General features: G+C 43.4%; 1 protein-coding gene across 2 annotated transcripts in view; it reads left to right on the top strand.

The window, feature by feature from the left end:
- SERINC5 (serine incorporator 5) overlaps positions 1-24,801 on the top strand; it is a 91,729-nt gene that overhangs the window by 18,730 nt on the left and 48,198 nt on the right. The gene's annotated exons all lie outside the window — the stretch shown is intronic.

Below are 24,801 nucleotides of genomic sequence, written 5' to 3'. Positions count from 1 at the left end.
AAAATGGGTTAAAAGTGGTCCATAAAAAGGATTATTAAGTTGGCCAAAGAGTCTGTTTAATTTTTTCCATAAAGTGAAAGACATATTTTTCATTTGTGCCAATAACTTCATTGATTTGGATATTTTGAGTATGTTGGCTCTTTCCCGCTATTGGCTTCTAGTGGGTAGAGGTCACCAGAAGATGCCACTAATCATTTTTTTCACGCATAAAGTAGCCCACCAGAAAAGAATTATTTGGCCAAAATGTCAACGATGCCAAGAAACTTCAGAAACCACTTTTGACATGTTCCATCAGTCACAGAACCTTCTCCATATACTGCACAAATCTTTCTTTGCATTTTTACCTTTTTGAAATAATTGAAGTATGATACACAGAAAATGTTGCCTGTTTTCTTCCATGCTCAAAATTAAAATAGCTGCACAAAAATTCACCAATTTTGATAAGTTTTAAAAAAATGCTCACTGATATGACAGCTGTCACAATATAATCTAACAAAATTGTTCAACTGAAGTTAGACAGGTAAGCGTTACTAGAGCCATCACCATATGGAAATAGCGCAATGAGTTTAAGAGAAGGTATGAGTGAAAAATTTAAATAATAATCTTGCAGTGGCCAAGGTTTTTCTCATTGTGATGGGAGATACGTAAGCCAAATTAATAAATTTGAGTATGTTAAAATTAGAAACGTGTCCGTAGGAAAATATAAACAAAGTCAAAACACAAAGGTTACACAGTGATTCATAGCACAGAACTATTTTTCTTAATTTACAAAAAGTATTCTTATAAATCAACAGAAAAGACACACAACAAAAAAATGGACCAATGTCAGGGACTGATAGTTTAGGGGGGAAATGCAAATGACCAATAAACACATGAGAGGATGCTTATTTAGTCTTACTCATAATTTAAAAATACAATTCAAAATGAGATATTTTTCATTGATCAGATTGGCAAAGTTAAAAAGTATAAAGCCTAGAGTTGACAAGGTGATAGAAAAATATGCCTGTGTGGATTCATGTTTTATCACCCTTGGAGGAATATTTAACTTAGCATAGTCTCTTTGAATCATAATTAAATATGTTTGTGTTCTTGGATTTAGCAATCGTACTATTCTTGTGTTAGAAGTAAATACAGAATGTCTTTATTGCTCATTGATAGTGGAGACTATTTAAAATAAATCACTAGCCTTCTATACAATGGAATACTATGTCATCATTAAAAAGAATGAAGAAAACTTGTGTGTGCAGAGGAGAGATTCCAATGTACTGTATAGTGTTGAGTAGGGATTGAAGAGCAGTATGAACCTATGTGTAGCTTTCAGAAGGAATAGCCTCGTGTTGTGTATGAAGATGCTTGTGTATGCACAGGTATCCGAGAGTTGATCTACTAGAAACTGTCGACAGTGGTTGCTGTAGTGGAGTAAGAACAGGAGACTGGGGGTGATGATGGTGGCATTTGCTTTTCATTCGAAACCTTGCTGTGCTGTTTGAATTTATCATGAGCATGTGTTGGCTACTTCTTTTAAACATTTCAGGCTTGTTTTAGTGAGCTTTAGGTTTTAACAAACCTAAATGTGTGAACTATAACATTACATAATTGCATTTTCTGGCACAGTGTTCATTTTGATATTACCTCTGATGGAGGGGGAGGGAAGTGGCGGCGGCGGTGGTGGTGTGTGTGTTTCATATTTAGGAAGTGGGTTTAGAGATAACAGATTTAACCCATTTTTGCATTAAGACCGGAAACTGAGGTACAGTTTGCACAGCTGATATGTATTTGTGGTGTAATTTATTTTTATCTTTGTTATCCATGATTTACATATGTAAATGAAAAATTTTTTTTTCAATGTATGGTTGCTTCTGGTGCATCCCCTGCTGGGAACTGGCCCGGCCCTGCTGGGAATTGACCTGCAACCCAGGCATGTGCCCTGATGGAATCAAACTGTGATCTTTTGGTTCGCAGGCCCGTGCTCAATCCACTGAGCTACACCAGCCAGGGCCATGAATTTTTTTTTTTTTTTAACTCAAGTGTACTGGGCTGAGTAGAACTAGGAACAAGAGTATGCCACCCATAAAAGTGAGGGTAAGATGATCAGTCTTTGACAGAGGACTCCAGCGGGCTGTAGACAGGTATTAGGAGGTGTTAGATGGGCTGCTTTGGTACAAGACAAGAACATTGTTGGAGAAATGGCAGCCTTAGTACAAGATTCAGTCGTTTCATGTGTTGTCTCTTAAGAAAACTAAACGTTGAAAGATCCATGAAATATTTTATGTAAACTTTACAAAGCATTTTATAGCTGACCAGTAATTTAAGAAACACGTGAAACAATTTCAGCTCTTAAGTGCTGGCAATTTGCCCTTGGGGATACATTATTCTTGTTTAAATTAACAGGTGTTCAAAAACCTCATAGTTTTTTATTCTTAAAGTGGAATTGGAGAAATGCCCACAGTTTTACTTCTCTCTTGAACAGAAGTGTCCAACCTTTTAAAATTATTGTTAGAGGTTTTATTTTTTTTGACACTTGCTTTTATTTTTATTTTTTGACACTTATCTGTCTGAAAAGAACTATATATTAGGTTGTTTTTTAATTAAAGAAATTCTTCATAAAAGAGTTTAGCGATATAATTTACATACTATTACAGCTCACACCTTTGAAGTATATAATTCAGCAGTTTTTAGTGTATTTACAAAGTTGTGTGGCTATATCTGCAGTCTAATTTTAGGGTGTTTTTTAGTCACCTCTGTGGCCATTAGCAGTCATTTCCCCCCAGACTTCAGAGCCCTGGCCTCCAACTGCCCATTTGCTTGCTGACTCTACGGATTGGCCTAGTCTGGAAGTTTCATGTAAATAGAACCATACAGTATGTGATCGCCTATGACTGGCTTCTTTTACTTTTTTTTCATGCTTTTCAAGTTCATCTATGTCGGAGCATGGGTTGGTGCTTCATTTCTTTTTTATGAATATACACATTTTACTCGTCTATTTATTAGTTGATAGTTGTTGGGTTGTTGCCACTTTGGGGCTGTTTTAAATAATGCTGTTCTCAACATTTACTACAAGTTTTTATGTGGACATGTTTTCATTTCTCTTGGGGAGTGAAATTGCTGGATCGTATGGTAACTATGTTTAACCTTTGAGGAACTGCCAGGTAATTTTCCACAGAGACTGCTGCATCTTGCATTCCCACCAGCAGGGTATCAGGGTGCTAATTTCTCCACATCCTCCCCAACATTTACAATTGTCTGTTGTTGTTGTTTTTTTTAATTCAGCCATTCTATTGGGTATGAAGTAGTACCTCATTTTGGTTTTGATTTGCATTTTCCTAATGAGCAATGATGTTAAATATCTTTTCAGGTGCTTATTGTCCCTTCATATGCCTTGGAGAAAATGTCTGTTCAGATCCTTTGCCCATTTTTAATTTTTTTTAAATTATTGAATTTTAAGAAGTCTTTATATATTCTAGACACCGGTTCATTATATGATAGGTGCAAATATTTTTATCTCATTCCGAGTGGTTTTTTCACTTTGATAGTATCATTTATAATGTAAAAGTTTTAAATTTTGATGTAGTCCAATTTATTTTTTCTTTTGCTGCTTGTATTTTTTTTTCACTTACACTTTACATTCAATATTATTTTCTATTAGTTTCAGGTGTAAATGTGCTTTTGCTCTTTATCTAACAACACTTGGCCTAACCTGTGGTCATTAAGATTTAATCCTTTGTTTTCCTCTAAAAGTTTCATAGTTTCAGTTCACACATTTAGGTCTAATCCATTTTGAATTAATTTTTGTGTATGGTATAAGGAAAGGCGTTCAGTTTCATACTTTTGCATTTGGATATCCAATTCCAGGACCACATTTTGAAAATACTGTTTTTCTCTTTTGAATTATCTTGGCCCACTTGTCAAAAGTTAATTGACCATAAACACTAGGGTTTATGTCTAGGCTCTCAATTGTATTAATTTTTTTAATTGACTGTACATTGGAGGAATTATTCATCTGGGATTTAGACACAGTGGGACTGTTATAGAAGAAACTCAGTTCTTCTTACTGATGCAGTAGGGAATTATAGATCAGCAAGTCTACTAGCATGCAAGCAGGGTTAGTTAATGATACTTTAGAACTTCAGGGGGGTCTTTCTGAGCTGGGGGAAAAAGGCCAGAGCATCAGGTCCTTTGTCTTGAGGACTCAGGTAGCCTGCAGGATGAGGTGAAGAACTTACATACTATTTGGCTGGTAAAGGTGGTGCCAGCTTCCCCCCAGGGGCATGTGACTACCCAAAGGAAGGTACGTGTGGGGGTCTCTTAGCTCGGAATCCTTATCTTGCTTTTGACCACATTTGGTCACCTTGTTGTAAAACAGATGTGTGACAGGAGGTAGTTAATTAAAGTTGAGGCAGTTACCCAAAGTTATTTATGGGCTGTTTGTGTAAGCACTCGGGACTCCCTAGTGACCAGATAGTGACCAGAGGTAGGCAATTAACCAAAGTGTTTTATGGGCTTTTTCTTTGAGCACCGTGGACCCTCTCCTTTCCCCTTCCTAGACCTTGGGATGAATACATAGTTTCAAAGGCTTTCTTTCCCAGGTAGTGGAAATGGCGCATAGAATTTCAAGGTGTTAGCATGGTGTTTCTTGTGATGTTGGGACACCTGGCAATCCTCTTGGACCAGGCTCAGGACTGCTGAATTAGTGGCTGAGACATGTCTCCCTCCCCCTCCCTCCCTGCCTTGGTTTACTGTTTATCCTGCCTGGCAGGATAGTCAGTCAGTGGGCTAGAGAACAAGTTTTGGGGATTGGGGATTGGTCATTCTTAGATGGTTGACTCATCTCTCTGTGATCATGATTAAGCAGGTTTAATCGAAAGCTACACAGAGTAGTAGATGTTAGAGGCCTACACAGAGTAGGTGTTAGAGGCCTGAGAGATGATTCAGTTTATACAAATCACAAAATACAAATTCTGGAAGTAGAAACTGGAGCCATCCATAGATCATTTAAACTGCTCCTGAGTAGTGGGGTTGGCGGGACCAAAGTATACTTCCTTGTTGTATGGAGTGGGAGCTGGTTCTTTATTTAATAGTTTCGCTTATTAAGCAATAACTTATTTGGGAACTGATTTTGATTTGGTTTTTCAAAGTAATTATTGCTTCAATGAAATGCTACTCCTTTTTTTCCTTTCCTACACTCAATTTGGTGAGGCAGTTAAGAAAGCGGGCTTTGAAATCACACCTGAGTTTGGGTCTTGTCCTCACCTCTAATAAGCTATGAAGTAAGTAAGTAAGTCTGGGCGACTTACTTTCCTTGTGCCCAAGTGTTCCTTGTTACAGTGGGGAGAGTGGTAAAAGTAACTGCCTCCCAGGCTGGGAGAACTTGCCCACGCAGAACGCAGTCCATCACAGCACTTGGAGGTAAGTGCTGGGAGTTCTCGCCTTTTTGTTGTTTGTTTAGGCAGTTATAAAAGTCCCCTCCCCCCAACCCCTCTTTGGAAAACATTGGCCAACAGAAATAAAAGGGAAAAGCTTTTTGGTCAGATGTGAGGGTTGGGTGATATCAGGGCCTGAGGATGCCAAAGGTTCAAGTTCCTAGAGCAGCCTGAGCTGTGGAGAGGAAGGGAGCCCTTGGGTTCCCTGTCTCCTGGGAGGTGCCTGGGGCGGTAGGGAAAGAGCTGGCAGCCAGGGAAGTCTTCCCAGCCATCAGGTCTGGGCTGACTTTGAAGAAATTCTGGAATAGCTGCTTTAGAGCAACTAGGTGCAGACACTAGCCCCACAAGCCTTGAGCTTCCTTTTTGAGGGCCCTAGGAATACTATCAAGTAACTAACATCACTGTTCTAAGTGCTCCGGATATACAGGGTCCAGCACACATAGTGCCACTTTTTCACAAACGCCAGCACAATTCAAAATCATAAGCATGGAATTCTGTAACACAATAATATCACACTCAAGCACATCATATGGCATTTTAGGTTAAATGTTCAAGTTAAAACTATAAATTTTTAGCCACATATTATTACCCTACCAACTACACTCAAACAGGCGTTACTTCTGCTGGACCCTGTATTTTCCATCCTAATGATCCTATGATGTAGGAAGTACTGTTGTCTCTATTTTGTAGGTGAGGTGACTGAGGTGCAGAGTGTACTAAACCTGCATGGAATGGAATGAGCATTTAATACTACAAGCTATTGTGGAACATTTATTATGTGCCAAGCACGTGGGCCATAAGCACTTTACATGGCTTGACCTCCTGTAATCCTTACAGATGTTTATTATAACTTTGATATGGTGGGGGAGGAGGTGGAGAAACTACTCTTTGTTTCTGTATTGCTTCACAGGCCAAGAGATGTCTACCTACATCAGGGAGCAAGTTTCTGTTATTTGTTTACTTACCCTTTCATAGTGTTGACTTGAACTATGACTATTTAATGTAGGTGAGTTCAAATTCTTGTTTGTTTCCACTGATCATTTTTCAGTTATTTGGTAACTCAAAGGTTGGTTGCAAATTCATTTTGTTTTATACAATCTCTGAAAAGAGATATCCCAGGTTGTGAAATTAGCTTAAAAAATATCTGTATGTATAATAAAGTATTGAAGTGATAATTTTAGGGAATGGAAATTTTCTGGATTGATCAATAAATTGCTTGAAGCCTAAGTATAATGTCTGTTTTCTGCTTTTGCTTTGTATCTTGCTGTAATAGCATTAGTTAACTTTGAAGAGTTTTGTGTATCTAGAACAAGTGGGAGGTATTCTAATGCAAACAGCAGGACAGATGTGAGCTGTGGGATGATTTTTCAAGGGGCAGATTTTATGCCTGCTACCAGTGCCAGACTATCTTGAGTGCAAAATAATTGCTAGAAACATCTAAACATCATCCCTTTCTGTACAAAATAATTTTATTATGTGTGTATGTCAGCAATTCTCGATGGTGGTTCCAGTTTAGAGATGGTGACATAGAATCTGGGTGAGAGTTTTAGGGCCCAGGAGGCTGAGCTTACATCTCAGAACCTTAGGGAAGTGACTTCACTTCTTTCCACCTCAGCTTTCTCATTTGTGAAAAAAATGCAATTGAAATTCTTTTTTCCTTTTTTCTCTTCTCTTCTATGTCTTTCTCTGCCTCTTATTTTGTCTTTTCATCACTTCTTAAAAGTCAGCATAGCTTATTAAATTTTCTCTGATTATAAAAGTAGTACATTTTCTTGCCAAAAATTAATACATTTGTTAAAAAATTTGCAAAAATACCAATAAAATGATAAATGAGTATTTATCTCATGGAATTGTGAGGAGGAAATAAATCTTTGCCAAGAACTTAGGACCCTGCCTAATTCCTAGAAAGTACAGGTGTGTGTTTTCTAGGTGTTTTCACAGCAAGCCTTTGGGATGGCCTCCGCGGGCAGGCGAGGGAGACGTGGGTCCAACGAGCTCTTCTGACTGCACCGGCCTCCCCTGCACGTGCCTGCTTCTGTTTCTGTACGGGGCTGAGGGAGGGGCTTCAGAACAATGTGTTCCAATCTCCTGGAGATGTGGTCCTGTAACAACAGTTTTTGGAATTCCAATGAGCTGTGCACTCAGAAAATCAGGTTTCATCATCTGTAGAACAGGGACTGTGATACTTACATCGCAGGGCCCTTTAGAAGATTAAATGAAGAATGTTTTGAAAGCACCTTGGTGTAGTGCTTTGATACAGAGGAAGTATTTGAGAAATGGTAGGTAACTATTATTTATAATGATTACTGGGTTGAAGGGCCTTCCTGGTTGCCTAAGACACTCCCATGTTTAATTTTTGGTGTTTTGGTGGCAGTACAGCATATAATTTCCTGCCCTCTTAAATTGTGGGACTCTGCACAGCTTGACACTTTGAAGTAGGGTTGGGGCTCTGGGGCTTTGCTCTGTCTCTTGGAGCTTTGTTTGCTCTTCTTGGGTGCACATGCACGTGCATACATGTATACACGTGTGCATGCATGTACACACATGCATGTGCAAGTGCATAGGACACTTGCATACAGCATAACCCTGTGTTTTCAAAGCAGTGTCAAGGTAGCAAATCTACTGTCCTTTTAAAAATTTATTATTTTTTATCCTCATCTAAGGACGTGCTAATTGAAAGGGAAGGGGAGAGAGAGAAGCATCAATGTGAGAGAGAAACAATGAGAGGTTGCTTGCACCCCAACTGGGGACCAAACCTGCAACCCCTTCTGAGGCATGGGCCCTGCCTGGGACTCAAACCCACAAGCTTTCAACTTATGAGATGTTACTCCAACCAACTGAACCACCCTGGCCAGGGCTGTCCTCGTCTTTTCCAGTGTTGCCAGTCTTCTCTCTTGTTGCGCTGTCAAGGTTTTGCTCTCATTACTCGTACCCTTGGAGGGTGCTATGTTAGAAAAAACAAGTTCCAAAAATAAAGTAACTTATCCAGGTTTCACATTCATCTCTACAATGGAAGGAATAATGCTGCTCTTCCTGCCTGTCACGAAGGGTGGTTATCCCGTTCGACTGGCAGGAAGTTTGTGAAGGCATGATCGAGGCGTTACACTTCGGTCGGAGTGCGAGAATGGAAGAGTGCAGTCTCCTGAGGGAAGTGCATGCCTCAGCAGAGTTCTAGTCACGTGTGAAGTTAGCTTACAGGCCTCCAGAACTTGGAACTCACACAGTTTCACCAATCCCACAATGGGCATACCTGCCATTATAATCTTTAAAATGCAAAGAGAAAAACCAAGAAGCAAATGCCTCCTCTTAGATGGTACAAATGATTTTATATTTGCCTTTGGTCTGTGCAGACATTGGACTCTAATAAAAAACCAACTACCAAGAAGAAACAAAACACCACTTCTTTCATGAGCATGCCCAGATGACCTCAGCTGGAAGTCACATCTCCCTCCTTGGGCTGCACCATGCACCATTGATTTAGCTCTGTGCCTGTCCATCCCCTGCCACAGTTATTTCAATAAGAGCCCTATCTTTCCTGGTAGACAATGAGCCCCTCAGTTGGGTAACATATATTTATGGGCACCTGCTTTGTTGCAGGCACCAGGCTAGGCACCAGGGACACAGCCTAAAAGAAGATGGACCGTCTTTGCCTTGATGGACTATAGAGTCTAATGCAGGGGACAGATTTTAGGTAAATCATTCCCAAAATACCTAATTCCAATTGTGATGACTTTGATAGCGTTGAGACAGTTTATAAAAGAAACTTAATTCAGGCAGGAGAATAAAGCAGGCCAGGAGGCAGTGTGTGTGGGAGGGAAGCACTAGTCCTAGGACTGCTCCACAGGAAGTAGGTTGCACAGTTCCTGTGCGGCACAGAGGCAACCAGCTGAGGGGGTGGGCAGAGCGGAAATCCAGGTCCTGGGCCCTGACTCAAGCTGAGGTTTTTTCTAATTTGCAGGAAGGCTTGTGGAGACTAGTAGGGGCAGTGTTTAGTTCCTGCCCCGCCCCCTTCAAAAAAAGCATTGCACTGATCAGTAAACATTGAAAAGTTGGGGGAAAGTGGACTTAAGAGGCATCTCACTGAGGCAGAAATCCCAGTTCTTCTACGTACTTGGTGTGTCTTTGGTATTTGATCACCTTTAAAAAAAAATCTATAATAGAGGTTAGTGATAACAACCTAGGGTTATGATAAACATCAAATTCTATAATGTATTTAAAGAATCTAATAGGTTGAAAAAATAGGTGCTCAATACATTGTGTTTCCACGAACTTGTTCATGTTGTTGCTTTGGTTACCGCTGTTGCGCTGTCCAGTTTTGGCCATCTTTCTCCATGTTTCCCTGCTCGCCCCTTCCTTGCCTTCTCTGGGAGGACGGCGTGGGCCTGCCATCAGGCCGCCTTCCTTTCTAGTCGTGAAGGGGTGTGGCGTTGTCGTTCCGCCTTAGTGCTTTTGGGGTTTTGTTTTCTTGCTCTAGAATTTTAAATAACTTTATTTCAAGGTTTTCTGCATACCTAAGAGTACAAGGAATTTAGTCTGTAAATTTAATTTGATTGGGACATTGGCTCTCAAATGTGCCCTTTGTGGAGCGTGGTGTTTCTCACTCAGTACCATGAGAAAGTTAGTGATAGGAACTACATGTGATTTTATGGCAGAATGTGATTGTTACCTGTGTCCTGTAAATTTCCAAGCATATTTGTTCATGAAAAACCAAGCTAAACACCATCTACTGATTCCTAGTTTTCCATCAATATTGTGATTTGTTCTTTCTGTTTGCCGTCTGCCTCTACAGAATTGGGAGCAGGTGGTGAAGCCATGAGGCAAATGTATGAGATTAAAAAATAAAACTTGAGAAAATGAAGCCATTTTGGCAGTATGTTTTAAACTATAGTTTTTATTATCACCCAGATATGGCGAAGCCAACAAACACATCAGGGGACAGCTGCCGTTGAAAAAAGAGTTGTTACTCAGAGTTCCCAAGACAAAAGGAGGACGCAGGGGAAGCGCCAGGACTAGCGAGGAGTCAGAGGAGCCAGGGGAAAGCATGGGCGGGAGCCCTTAGTGTGGTTTCCTCAGGGGAGGCAAGGCCAGGCAAGGCAAGGCAGGCTTTAGGAGTGGCTAGTGTGAATAACGTAGGTGGGCCCTGGGGTATGGTATCTAGTCCTGAGATTCTTATCTCCTGGAGTTTCAGAGCCAGACAGAAGAGGCGGCCCAGAGTGTAGGCCCTGGATTGGTTGGTTTGCACGTGAAAGGTAGACTCACGGGAGAGTAATATGCTATCTTTAGGAACTGGCTAGTCCTCGGAGGGGCAGTCCTTCCTGAGTCAGCCAGGCCCAGATGCCAGAGACTCAAGAATACAGAACATAACTACATTAGATTTTGTTCCTGCAAAGTAGGAGAAATTGACCATGATTTAATTTCAGAGATGGACCCTTTGGTCCAGCGTATGACATAAGAGTGATAAAACAGCAGGGTGGGAGCAGATGAGGCCACAGTTATGGGTCTTGTTCCCAGGTGACACAGTTTTGTTCTTCCAGAGTATAATCTCCATCCAGGGACCACTATATCATAAATCATTAAGTCTCCCTATAGACACCAAACTTGCTAGTGCTGATGAAAGGTAATGGTGAGAGACAGTGGGTCCTTGAAGCATTGCCTGGACCCTGAGAAGCCACCTGAAAGAGGCCCACGGTGGCTGGATCCGTGATTCTTCTTCCTGGAGGACAGCACAGTAGGGCGTCCCCAGGGGGCTCGCACCAGAGAGCAAGGCTGGGACCGCTGTCATCGAAGCTGCCCTGGAAACTCAACTTACAGTGTTTCTTCTCTTCTGATACTCTTTGATTTTGCCAAGGTTGCCTTGCTATTTAATGTACCCCAATAAAGTAAATTTTATAAATAAAATAGCAAGTCATATAACGCATGTGGAGGGTAGCAAATTAAATGAACTTTTTGCTGTTTTCAGGATCAGATTTCTACTCTTGGATTTTCACCTATTAAAATTTTCTCTTAATTTAGAAGACTTACAAAATTCATGCTGATGTTGAAAACTTGGGAAAACCAGGACATGATAAAGAAAATAAAGAGATCATATAACTTCACAACTCTGGTTGATGTTTTAGTGTATGTATCTTTCCCCAAGGACATTTCTTTTAGCATTTTTCCTTATTAAATTATTTAAAGACATCTTTTTCATTCTGTCATTCCCGAATCTGCTGGCATTAAAGCAGTGTTTGATCCCACGGGAAACTTGCTTTTATTACTTGCCATCCTCCGAAACGAGGAGCTGGAATGTCAGCTTTAAACACAAGATTGTTTAAAAGTGCGATCTGAACCTGCGCCTGCCACGGATTTGTTTCAGGTGCTAGATACTCAGAACAGAAGGCCTTGCCACTGCAGAAGGAAAACACTCACCATGGCCCCTGAGCTTGGGTGGAACATTGAACCAGCCACAGATCACCTGGAGAGCTTATTGAAATGCAGGTTCCAATTCTGAGTCAGTGGGTCCTGGGTGGGGCCTGACTGGCACCCAGTGGTGCCCACGTGGCTGGCCTGGAATTGCACTTGGGAAGGTTCTTTAGTCTCTGCCCTATACTTTCTGCTTTTGCTATGAAGCAATTTCTGCTTTTGTTCTGCTCTGGGCTGGTCTTTTGGGGGCTTGGCTCCACCTTCTTTTTCCATCACCTCTTCCAGGCTGCTCCAGACTCCAGCTTTTTCTGGGCTCACACCCACATTCCTGCCAAACCTGTTCTACTCACTCCAGCAAGCTCTAAAGTTTCCCCAGGTCCCTCCTCCTACTGCCACCAAGTCAGGCCAGAAAGATTTTTTAGTTACTTCCTGCTTGATTGCCCTCCTCTTACCCCCCAGCTTCCTGTCTGGGAGACTAGGCCTAGTGCTGTGATTTTTTTTTTTCCTCCATGGAGGTGGATGCTGCCATTTCAGAAGCCCCATCTGCCTGTCAGCTCTGCCCTGGTCTCAACCTGCTTCCTGCCCCTTGGGGCTCTGGGGGAAGGAAAGAGGGGCAAGACAAATACAGAGCCATTAAAGGAGCCCTCTGCTCAGTTCAACATCCACTCCACCAAGCTGACTGAGAAATGCTAGGTTTGACTGAACAAATAACTATAATTAAGGTCCATTTCCTGAACTGTCTACCCCTTGGGCCTGTTTACCGATAGCAGTTCATTCAGTATGTGCATCAGCCTGGCTTTGTGGTCCACTGTGTTGGAGTTTGATGCTGGGGTGCTGGTCTTCACGGTCGAGGGCAGAGTGAAGTATTTCCTTAAAAAGAATGCCACAGGGGAAACCTCTCTAGACTCCCCTCTGCCCGCCCATGTCACTTGCACAGGCAATGCCCTGATGAATAAAAAAGGTGAAAGTTGGGGCGGGGGCCCTACATAAGAATATTTTCATTTCTGTTGGTATTTTGGTAGAAGAAAATACAATTCATGGCTTCTTCATTTGGCCTTGGTTCCTTTTGCAAATGTATTTTAGGAACGTTAACAGGACTGTTGAGGGGACAGTTGCCAGGGGAGTTGCATGTATATGAAGTTCCCTGCCACAGAGGCAGCTTATACCTGCATCAGAGCATCCTCCCTGGTGCCAGCCAGCCTTGTCATGAGGACCTGGTTGGAGAAGGGTTGGGCAGGTGCTGGTAAAATCCACTGGGCATCTGGCAGCGCTTCAGCTGAAAAGGCAATCGCAGGCAGACACTTGCTGGGGAGAGGCACACACCTATCCATCCTTTCCCCTTCAGGCCAGCAATGGGAAGACGAGATAGATTTCAAGGATGAAAGGAGAAGAGGGCCAGAAAGAAGGCTTCCTGCAGTTTTGAGGGACTGATGAATGGCGGAATTAACTGTGAGAAAGTGTTTCCTCAGCTGTAGGAAAACAGTGTGGTTGTTACTTCAGCTCCAAGCAAAAGCTGTTAAACCAGGGCCTTTCATGTGGCCACCAGGCTTTCATGCAGAAGGACAGAATGTGTTAGAGGGAGGGCTGAGTGTCCCCCAGGGGGACAGGAGTTGAAGTGGGCCTTTCCCTCCATCCATGGCATCCACACAGGGCCATAGGTTTCCCAACCCAGACCCATTGTCTGACATTTGTTTCCAATTATCTATTCAATTACATGAAAATAAGTTTGAAGTGTCTCCTTTTATTGGGCATTTTGTGCGCAATAAAGAATAGGATTACGTGAAATCCTTACTGCTGGCAAAATCTAAGGTAGGATGTGTGTGCCAGTTTTTCCATGCATGGGACCACTGGAGTTAGTCTACACTTCAGAGAGGCACCCTGTCCCCAGGTACTGGGCCAGAAGTGTCCTTTGAGGACTGGCTCCTTTTTGTGGTGTGGAGAGGGACAGTGGCCAGCAATTGACCTTGTACATGGGGTTGGAAGAGGTATTTGGTTGCTTTGCTTTTTAGAAGGGGGAAGGCACATCAGGAAGCAGGGCATTTACCAAAGTACCTGGAGCTGCCCAAGAGCATTCAATTTTATGGCCGCATCCTCCCAGGTTAACTCATCTGTAGCAGCCAGCCTTTCATTTTAACTGCGTTGAGGTGGGAACCTTTCAAAAGCCATGAGACACTTAGACATTTACTGCCTTCTTCCTAGGGTCAACAGAGCACTGTTTAAACCTATATATGGTGACTTAATTTACTTGTTTTGATTGTTTATTGCACTATAGATAACAGAAGAGTGAGACCAGAAGCTGAGTTATCAGTTAGCTTATCCTTCCTCTAGATTGCTGCGCTGTTTTAACTAAACTGGTGTATTTCTTGCTGGCCCACTGATGCCCACCCCTGGATTGTCCTTGAGCCACATCCACTAACCATTTTGAGCCTCAGATTTCACATCAGGAAAGTGAGAGGACTGGACTGGATCAGAGACTTTCAGCCTAGATGCTCTGACATTTTTTAGTTTCGGTAGAATTTTGGGATGCTGAGTTTTATGATATAAATTCACTAGATGTAAATTCTATGAGGACAGGGACTGTACTACTGTTTCCTAGAATAGTGGCTGGTCACCAGAAAACATTCAGTAAATGGTTGTTCTATGAATATATACGTATATTTATATTATTACAGTGCACCCATATGTTTTCTGCATTGGAGCTGCACATATTTCTCTTGGCCTTAGTGTGCTGCTAACCCCTTGAAGTTCCTGGCCAACTGAGCTCTGAGGTTCTCCCTGCGCCAGCTGTCCGGGCAGAGAGCTCACATCCGTTCTCCGAAGGGGTTCAGAACAGGCCTCCCCAAGATGTGCTACTTCAGCATGTGGATTCTTTTGAGCCAAAGACGATTAAGGGCCTGTGATCCCAAGATCAGCTTTTTACCTCTCTCTTAAAGATTTAAAATGGTGGGGCGGGGGGGCTAGCCCATAACAATTATTACCAGAAAATAACTTTTTATGACCTAACTGTGGGGCAGGGCAAACTTCTGAGTACTGGACATCAGCTCCTCCCATCTTCCTGTGAATAACCTTCCTTCCCTCTGAAGCTTCAAGGTGCCTTACCTCACCCTTACCTCAGAATGCCTTATACGCTCTGTTTTAACTTTCGGTCCCTGAACCTCTCATGTGCGTGTGCACTAAATTGGGTTGTTTTTTCTTGTTGATCTAATCCATCTCATGTCAATTTAGTTATTAGACCAGCCAAGAGAACCTGGGAGGGTAGAGAACAGTTCCTTCCTCCCCCAGGTCCCCGTCCCAGAGCAGTTGGATCCAGCTGGTGGTTGGCTCTGTGGCCTCTGTCACCGGGCTGTAGGGCAATGCTGTGGCCTGGCAGGGCTTGGGCGGCGGACTGGCATAAAGCACCGCCTGAAAGGGGCTTGGCAGGTTTCTCCAGTGTCACAGAATCTCCATGACACAATCAGAGCAAATTTTGGGTTTTGTATTTCATTAACTGCTTGTTCATAAGCTCCTATAAAGTTAAACAAACAAGATTGTTTTCTTCCTTATTTTGATGAGATTTAAAAGTTACTTTTAAAAATAACTTAAACCCCATAAGCACTTCTCTTCCCACATTCCACACTTTCCCATTTTGAGTTTCAAGTTTTCATTTTCTTACACCATTTTTCCCCTCCTCTACGACTTGCTCAACTTCCCCGTTTCTCAGCCCTGTCCTGCGGCAGGTATATGTGGCTTTCGCAGGTGTGGGTGAGTGTTCCAGCTGCCTTGTTTGCCCCTTGGTGGAAGTGGAGATGGCTTTGGCTTTTGGGCGTGTGGGAAGTACTGGACACATGAATAGCCATTTTCCAAGTGGCTAGGATGCTCTCTTGGGTTCAGATCTCAGGAGTCTTATTTTGAAAAGTATTTTCCTTCAACATAACTCATTTATCATCCACATTAGAGCAGAAAAGGGGAAAATCGTTATAAATCAAATATTAATGGTTTGATTTCCTCCCCCTCCCATCTTTACTTCTTTCCCCATTGGTCCGATGGACTGAAGAGAACAGGCATCTCTGGGAAGGAGGGAGAGGATGATGATGGTGCAGATGGTAACAGCTGGCTCTTGGGTGGGGGGAGGGGGTGCCTGCGTCAGGCTCTGGGCCAGAACTTTGCCCAAATTGTCTCATTTCATCCTCCCATCAGCCTGGTGAAATAAGCATTTTTATTTCAATTTTACAGTGAGGTAACTGAGACCTAGGAATTGGTCCAAGGCTGCCTCATCAGACCATATTTGAGTTTGGGTGTGAATTCAGACAGCCTGGCTCCATAGCTCCTGCCCTTAACCCCTAAATCAGTGGTTCCTAACAGACAGGGGGAGGGCAACGGTCTGAGACATTTCTGAGTGTCACCACTTGGGAGGCAGAAGGGGGTGGGGTAGAGGCGTCCTGTGGGTAGAGGCCAGGGGTGCTGCTAAACGTCCTGCAGTGCACAGGATAGCCCCCAGCAAAGAATTCTAGCCGCCCCCCCCCTTATGTTGTGGCATGGCGCTGAGATTGACAACCTGCTGTAAGTGATCTGCCTCCCAGGAATGTTTGTTTCCTGTTGAACTGCCAGAAAGTAGAGTTAAGTTTACCTTTGAACCTCAAACCTACTAAAATATATCACATGTGGAGGGTGGTGCGATGGAATAATTCAAAGAATCCAGCTGCTGTCTGAGAACAGAGAACTCGATGAACACCCGTTGGTGCCGAAAGTAACCCTGACCTCCTGAGAAGGGGACTCCCCACCAGGAGAAGGGTTTCGTCCCCGACCCATGGTCAAACGTTGTCAGACATCCAGTGTGCCCACAGTCCGTCCTCGCCCATTTCAATTCGGACCTTGTGCACACTGAGTGTCCCTTCAGGAAGGACACTAACCCTTGCCTTTGCCATTCATGGAAATGCCGGTGACTGTGGCATCTGACGTGTCAGTGTTGGAACCGAGTGAGAACCACCCAGCAGGAACTCCTTTCTGACAAACCCGCAGAACCCTGCCGCCACCCTTACGGAAGGACCGTGGGAACCTTGGTGTTTTAAGGGATTCTTTAAACTCAAAAAAGAAAAAAATAGAAGAAATTGAGATGAAGAAAATATGTATGAGAGCTAGTTTCTGGACAGGGCAAATATATAGCTTATTTAACTCCTTGAACTGACACATAGCTCTTTAATTTTTCTCACTTTTGTTTCAGTTCTACCAAGTAAAGGTTTACCTATGTAAATAAGACTCTAAAAAATATTAAAAGGTTAAAGAACTTTTATTTTTATTTTTATTTTTATTGCGGTAAGAAAAAAAGCACAGAAAATTCCCCATCTTAAACTTTTTTAAAGGTACATACAGTAACAAATTCTCGTTTTATGCCTTAGTTACAATGACACTTCACTCTGGCTGTTTTCTACCAGTCACAGCTAAAGTGGATTTCATTTACTCGCTGATTTATCTGACAAATATTTGAGTGCTTATCAAATAGATAGAACAAGAATGTGGCTTTGTTTTGTTACCAAACAGAAACTTTTAATGTTTTTCTAAGTGCTCGTTCAGAAAATACAGAAAAGTGTAGTCACTCATGACCCTCCAACTGTGTTAACTACTGTTGACTTCCTGTACAGCCTTCCAGATTTTTGTTGTTGTTGCTGATCTCCGTCTTGTTATATTTGTACCCCCAAATGCTAGCCTTTGCTAGACTCTTGTGTTATTAACGATTTTCAATTCAGGCAGCGTGGACACCTTCCAAGGCAGTGAATGTTTCTGTGTCATCTGCCATGTTTCCATAGGTTCATTGTATTCAGGGACCATTACTCTGTCCTCGAACATCCAGGTTCCCTTTCTGTCTTCTAATCAACACAGATGGTCATTCCCATGTACATCTTTGTATTCTTGGGTAGTGAGGGGAGAAACGAGGTCTGTCACTGCTGCATTCCCAGGAGTTAACACTGCATGCAATTATGTGATAGAATAATAGTTGAGTGAATGAATGGTCTGGTTGTTTTCATAGGATTAGGAATGGGGCTTTTAATATGGGGTAGAACTTGATGGAGATGTAGGGAGCTTGGTGATGGGGTGGCTCAGCTGCTTGGGGCAGGGCTCCCACAGAGGTCACCCAGGTCCACTGAGGCCACAGGCTGCCTGGGCAGGAGGAGGAAGGGGCCCAGAAAGGAAGATGCCTTCTCCAGATAGTTAACTACTTGCCGTATGCCTAAGAACAGGAGAGAAAAGCGGCTGTCTCTCACCTCTTCCTCCCCAAATAGCTAGTTTCCCTTCTGCAGGAAACCAAGGTTTCAGGTGAGTGTCATCTGCCCTGGTTACCCTCTTTATGCCACTTGCCAGCTGTCCTCTGACCTGAAGTGGCCTAACCTCTCTGAGCCTCTGTCTCAGCTCTATAGAGCAGTGGTGATATAATAGCTAATGATAATGCTTGTTGTGCTTTGCAGAGACTAAGAGATTAATTACTGTGTTAATTGTTAGCTAATATTGTGGATTAAGTGAGGTTTAATAGGTGGCTTTATATTCTTTCGTAGGGAGAAACTCACTGTAAACTCATACAAACCAACTTACTCACATAGTATATAATGTGTTGAGTTTTATGAAACACAGTCATTTTATGAATTAGGGGCTGCCTGCAACTCTGCTGGTGGTGCAGGAAGATAATCTTTTATAGAGCAGAGGAATTGTGTGTTCTTGTTCTCCTGGCTTTCAAATCCCATCAGTCCCTTGCACCTCGAATAGTCACCAGTGAAGGACAGTACCTGGCACCATGGGGACGGGGGTGGCGAGAGTTGACTGCCTTTCTGCTGTGGTGGGAACAAAAGCCCACATAAGTCAATGGGGGGCTGTTTCTGGTCTTGGAGTGAGGAAAATGAGCTGCAAAATGTTGGCCGTTGAATCGGGAACTTAAATGAACATTGCCATCGAAGCAGACCCGATTTTGTTGCCTGTCTGCCGACCACACGTGGTTCATTAGCAATCCCAGAGCCTCAAGGACAAGAGGAGAGTGGGCTGGGGCATGGCATGGCTGGTGCTGTGTGTCATTGAAAGGCACGGAAATCTAAATGCCATTAAAGTAAAGAGAGCACATTGAATAAAAAGGTTTCAATCCAGTTTTATGTCTTTAATGTCTCTTATTCTATTTCCTTGATGGTATAACCGCCCAGCATGCCCAGGAACACCTGGGTTCTGCTTCTGACAGCTTCAGCAGCTTTTATTTTCGAGGACCTTCCTTACTGCTGCGCCTCCCCTTGCTACAGTAAGTGACAGTGCTGAAATTGGTGTAGTTAAAAAATACCTTTAGTCTTTTCTCAGTTGTGCTAGTGTTGCAGGAGAATGAAGCAACCAGACACCGAGGGATTCTGGAGTACGAGGTTTATTAATGTGCACGGGCCCAGAGAAGTCAGTCTCCAAATTCTGAGCCCCGAACAAAGGATTCTTGGGGTTTATATAGTCTACGGGGTCTTCCTGTCTACATAGCAAAGTGAGATACAGAAGCAGAATGTGGTAATTAGTTCTATCTACGGGGCAGAAGCAGAGTACAAAGGCTAAATGTGAAAATTAGTTCTATCAGCGGGGGTGCTAGCCCCAGTCCTTGTGACTATCCTGCTGTTTGCTTTTCCCAGACGGCCTTATTGTTCTCCCAGGGCGCCTGGGGTTTTGGGTGAGCAAAGGTCTTCTATGGCTTCCCACTTCATTAGTGATCCTGTCTTTCCAAGTCAGGAAAGGGGACTGAGTGAGGGGCGGTGCGAGACTGGAAGGTTCTTTCCTTTTGCAGTTGGGACTTGGTTGAGACACACCAACGCCAACCTGGCTGTCCGCAGCCCTCGAAGAGTGAGTCTTTCAGGAGTGTCTTCCACATTGCTGAGGGATTTACACACCAAAAATGAAAACATCGAATCTAAAGGATGTGACCCACATTTGGGATGATTCTTGTGACAGAAGTGTCCTGTGCACTTTGCGGCCTCTCTAAATGGAACCAAGGGGACATGACCCCATGGGTGCCTGGGCTGTCATCACAGATGAGTCTCTCACTGTGCGGGGAGCTGTGGCTCGCAGAACATAGACCATGAAGCAGCCAGAGTGATGCTCACATTACCTGTGAGACCCTTGGAGAACTTTTGACTGCTGTACTGTTCAGTTCTTCTTTTTTCGATTGACTTCTCTTCTTTCTTGCTTTGGGGTTAACTCAGTGCATTTGCCTCTCATAGTTTGTTTTTAACATCTGAGAATTTATGGAGGGAGGGATGTCAGATCATCTCTTGCAGGAAAGACAGGAGTGAAGCATAGTTGTCACCATGTCTCTGGCAGATGGCACTTGCTGAGACCTTCAGCCCTAGAGCACCCCTCAGCACAGCAGGCCGGGAGGTCACGGCTACACGGAGTTGAATGTGAGATGAAACTTACGTACTTACTTTTAATCATCCGTCACCCAGGCTTCCTCAGTTTACAAGTGAGGGAAACCAAGACCCAGAGAGGAAAGGTGACTCACCCAGAGCCACACAGAGTTAGAATCCAGGTCCTAGGGTTCTCAGACCTTTGTTCTTCCCACCAGTTAGTCCCTTCTAGTCCCGGTGGGCTTAACCACCCGCTATCCATGCCTCTTGGCAGGTGAAAGTGAGACTCGATGGAGAGAGGGGGACTCTTGTGAGTAAGATAACGTGGTGTGTGTGTGTAATGTGTGCGTGTGTGCTCACACTGATTATGGGATTGGACTTGACTTTCTTCCTGGTTCTTTGCTATTTCCCATGGGTGATGTTGGCAGCCAGGGATTCTAGGTAATGAAGGAACTGTGCCTTTTAATTTGACAGAACAGGAACCTGGACATTACTGCCAGGTCTAGCTCATGTTCCTGTGATTATGTCTTCATATGCCTGGCATTGGTCCTTAGAACTGCCTGTGTCCATGGTCGGTGGGGAGGACAGAGGGGAAGACTGGTATTTATGTATTTACTGTGGGGTGTGTGTGAGCAAGGGTGTGAGTATGTGGTGGGGGCCCTTAGGTAGGAAGAGAAAAGTAACACTTGGGAGGGAGGTTCAGCTCCAGGTGGCAGCAGGCAGCGGGTGTCCTTTCATTCGGACGCTGCCCTGGCAAGAACAAAGCACCTTGTATTCGGGAAAGCCTTTGCTACTCATGCTGTTGCTGTTTCAAAAGAAGTTGGCTGGGCCAGGGTATGAAGGGCTCTTTGAGATTTTTCTTTTTCACTGCGTTTGGGGAGGGGAAGGTTTTTCAGGAGGAAAAAAGGTCACATGAGTCAGTGCCACATTTGCAAATGCTTTCCTATTAATATCTTCAAATTTTGTTGCTTTTCTTAGTCACCGTTCCTTTTTTATTAACAAAAATGACAACGGTGATCCATGCACATAGTAAAAACACAAACAGAGGGCAGAGCATGGAGAATTAGGCGTCTCCTTTTCCTCCCTACACGAGGCCCACTCTGTGGGTAATTGACGTGGGTAGCCGTGGCACACCCCCCTCCCCGCACCTGCGTATGAAACATCGGAGCATAACTACCGTGTTAGTTTGCCAGGGCTGCCGTGGCAAAGTGCTGTAGGCTGGGTGGCTTAAACAAATTTAATCTCACACAGTTCTGGAGGCTAAAAGTCTGAAATAAAGGAGTCAAAGAGTTCGTCTCTTTTGAGGCCTCTCTCCTTGGCTTGCAGATGGCCATCTTTTGCCTGTGTCTACACATGGTCTTTCTGTGTATCTGTGTCCTCATCTTCCAAGGACAGCAGTCACACTGGATTAGGGCCCACTCCAGTGACCTCGTTTAACCTTCATTATATTATTAAGGACCCTGTATCCAAATATTCTGAGATACTGGGCATTAGGACTTCAACATGTGGATACTTTGGGCATGGGGTAGAAAGGATAATTCAGTTCAGCCCATAACACTGACTTGCTCTTTTTAACTACTTTGTATTGTATAGATAGCCCATGATTCATTTATTCAGCCCTTGTGCATCTGGAGAATAAGACTCTCCACACCCGTAGTGAACAACCTCATACCTGAGTCTCTGTGCTGCTGTGTAAGTGTAGATGCACCATGAGCTTCTAGAGGAATTTCAAGCATTGCCCTCCAAAGAGATTGTCTTGGGTCCTTCCTGAACATATAAAAATTTCTTCTAGAAAAGGAGAGTGTGCAGTCTGTACAAATTAAAGCCCTAATACTTTGTGGCAAAATGCTGGGGAGAGAGATTCAGGGTGTGGCGCATGACTTGTGCCCGTGGCCCTGTGGCGTGGGCTGCAAGCCCCTTGGAGGAATATTGCCACATACTTGACTACACATCATCCATTTCTCTGTTGTTTTTAATAGGATTTACTCTTTTTTATGTTTAGTTATTATTTTTATCCTCACTGGAGGACATGCTTATTGATGTTAGAGGGGAAGGAAGGAAAAAAGAGAGGGAGAGAAACACAGATGTGAGAGAGAAGCATCGGTTGGGGTTGCTCCTTGTACATTCCCCGACTAGGGACCAAACCCGCAACCCAGACATGTGCCCTGACCAGGAATCAAACCGTGACCTTTCAGTCTGTGGGACGATGCCACACCAGCCAGGTCAGTGTACTACTTTTTAGAACAGTTCAAGGTTCACAGTAAAATTGAGAGGAAGGTGCAGAGGTTTCCCATTCACCCTCTGCCCCACACTGGCAGATATACCCCTCACCAGAGTGGTATGTTTGTTACAATTGATGAACCTATGGTGACTCCGTATTATTGTCCAAAGCCCATACCTTACAATAGGGCTCACTCCTGGTGTTCTACATTCCCTTACTTGTTCAGCAAAAGGTTTTGGCCTTTTACTGAAGCCATGGGTTACCAGACACTGGCACTCCTCTTCATGCTTGGGAAAGCCCTGGAAGTCAGTCTGGCCAAGAATTATTCTAGTTTCAAAGGTGGGGATCAGGGCAGTGACGTACTCAGAGTAATAAAGCTATGAGTGTCAGGGGCTAGGTGCAAACCTTTTTCATTCTGACTTTTGCTTTTCCATAAAGACGTGGTAAGTCAGCAGGGCTGTGAGATTTCCCTGGGTGCTAATATAATAATTTCTTTTATGGATGCTCTTTTGAATTTCTACCTGTTGTTTTTGTCAATGTTTATTTAGCTAAAGATAATGCACTGCACCCTTGGTTGTTGGCGTAGTTTGCTCTGATAAATAGAACTTTCAGGTTACTAGGAAAACAGTATGGGATTTTATAAGCATGTGTGTGTATGTGCATGTCTATCTACCTGTCTGTCTGTCTTATCTATCAATCTTACCATAATACACAGGGGAAGTGAAAGTAAAAAAGCTTTGAAAAGTCAGATCCTTGGACTGCAGTGTGACTTTAATAATAGAATAGGATTAAACCAGTATGATTTCTTCTTCACATTTTTCATAATCACATCTCTGTCACTGTTTGTGTCTTTTTTTTGCTCTTTTTTTTAAACTTTTTTATTGATTATGTCATTACATTCGTTCCATTCCCCCCTCCATTCCCCTCCACCCCGCACACCCCTCCCCCATTACCTCCCCCCTCAGTTCATGAACATGTGTCTCAAATTCTTTAGATTCTGTATTTTCCCTACTATTCTTACCCTCCCCCCATCTACTTTCTATCTACTGTCTATGCCACTTATTTTCTGTACCTTCTCCCCCCTTTCTCCTCCTCCACTCTCCTGTTGCTAGCCCTCCATGTGATCTTCATTTCTATGGTTCTGCTCCTGTTCTAGCTGTCCTCTTAGTTTGCTTTTGTTTTAGGTGTGGTTCTTAATAACTGTGAGTTTGCTGTCCTTTCACTGTTCATCTTTTTTATCTTCTTTTTCTTAGGTAAGTCCCTGTAACATTTCATATAATAAGGGCTTAGTGATGATGAACTCCTTGAACTTGACCTTATCTGAGAAGCACTTTATCTGTCCTTCCATTCTAAATGAAAACTTTGCTGGGTAGAGCAATCTTGGTTGTAGGTCTTTGGATTTCATGACTTGGAATACTTCTTTCCAGTCCCTTCTTGCCTGTAAGGTCTCTTTTGAGAAATCAGCTGACAGTCTGATGGGAACTCCTTTGTAGGTGACTGTCCCCTTAGCTCTTGCTGCTTCTAGGATTCTCTCCTTCATTTTAATCTTGGCTAATGTAATGATGATGTGTCTTGGTGTGTTCCTTCTTGGGTCCAACTTCTTTGGGACTCTCTGAGTTTCCTGGATTTCCTGGAAGTCTATTTCCTTTGCCAGAACAGAGAAGTTCTCCTTTATTATCTGTTCAAATAAGGTTTCCACTCGTGACTCTTCCCCTTCTGGTACCCCTATAATTTGAATGTTGGAACATTTAAAGATGTCCTGGAGGTTCCTAAGCTTCTCCTCATTTTTCTGAATTCTTATTTCTTCATTCTTTTCTGTTTGATCATTTTTTTCTTCCTTCTGGTCCACTCCCTTGATTTGAGTCCCATTCTCCTTTCCATTAGTATTGGTTTCCTTTGTATTACCATTCATTTCAATTAGTTTAGCTTCCATATGTTTCTCTAATTTGTGACTAAAATCAACCAGTTCTGTAAGGATCCTGATAACCAGTGTTTTGAACTGTGCATCTGAAAGACTGGCTATTTCTTCATCGCTTAGATCTATCGGTTCTGGGGCTCTGAGTTGTCCTAGAGCCATTTTTGGTCTATTTGTGCCATTAAGTAAGCGAGTGAAGCCTTAGTTGTTTACCAGGACGGGGCGACCCAGGTCGCTGGTTTGTGACGCTGTGTGTGGGGGCGTGGTCAGAGAGGGAGCGATGGCGGTCCTCTCCGCTAGCCCAGCCCGTCCAGTCACACCACTGGCCCCAGACCTGTTTATCTGATCGGAATTGTGTGAGCCTGCTGCCCCGCGCAAGCTTCCCTTCTCACTGGTTTATCCGCACGCAGATGCGCGACCCACCGCAGACAGCCTGCCGCGCCTGTGTGCTCCCGTAGCCAGCCCGCGATCAGCACCGCGATCAGCACCGCGCACCACCCGTTCGGGGATTTT

This window comes from Artibeus jamaicensis, unplaced genomic scaffold, assembly GCF_021234435.1.
Source record: "Artibeus jamaicensis isolate MK-2021 breed Jamaican fruit bat unplaced genomic scaffold, CSHL_Jam_final contig_373, whole genome shotgun sequence".
NCBI classification, from domain to species: domain Eukaryota; kingdom Metazoa; phylum Chordata; class Mammalia; order Chiroptera; family Phyllostomidae; genus Artibeus; species Artibeus jamaicensis.
The sequence above is the reverse complement of the archived record's forward strand: the minus strand, read 5'-3'. Positions and strand labels throughout refer to the sequence as shown.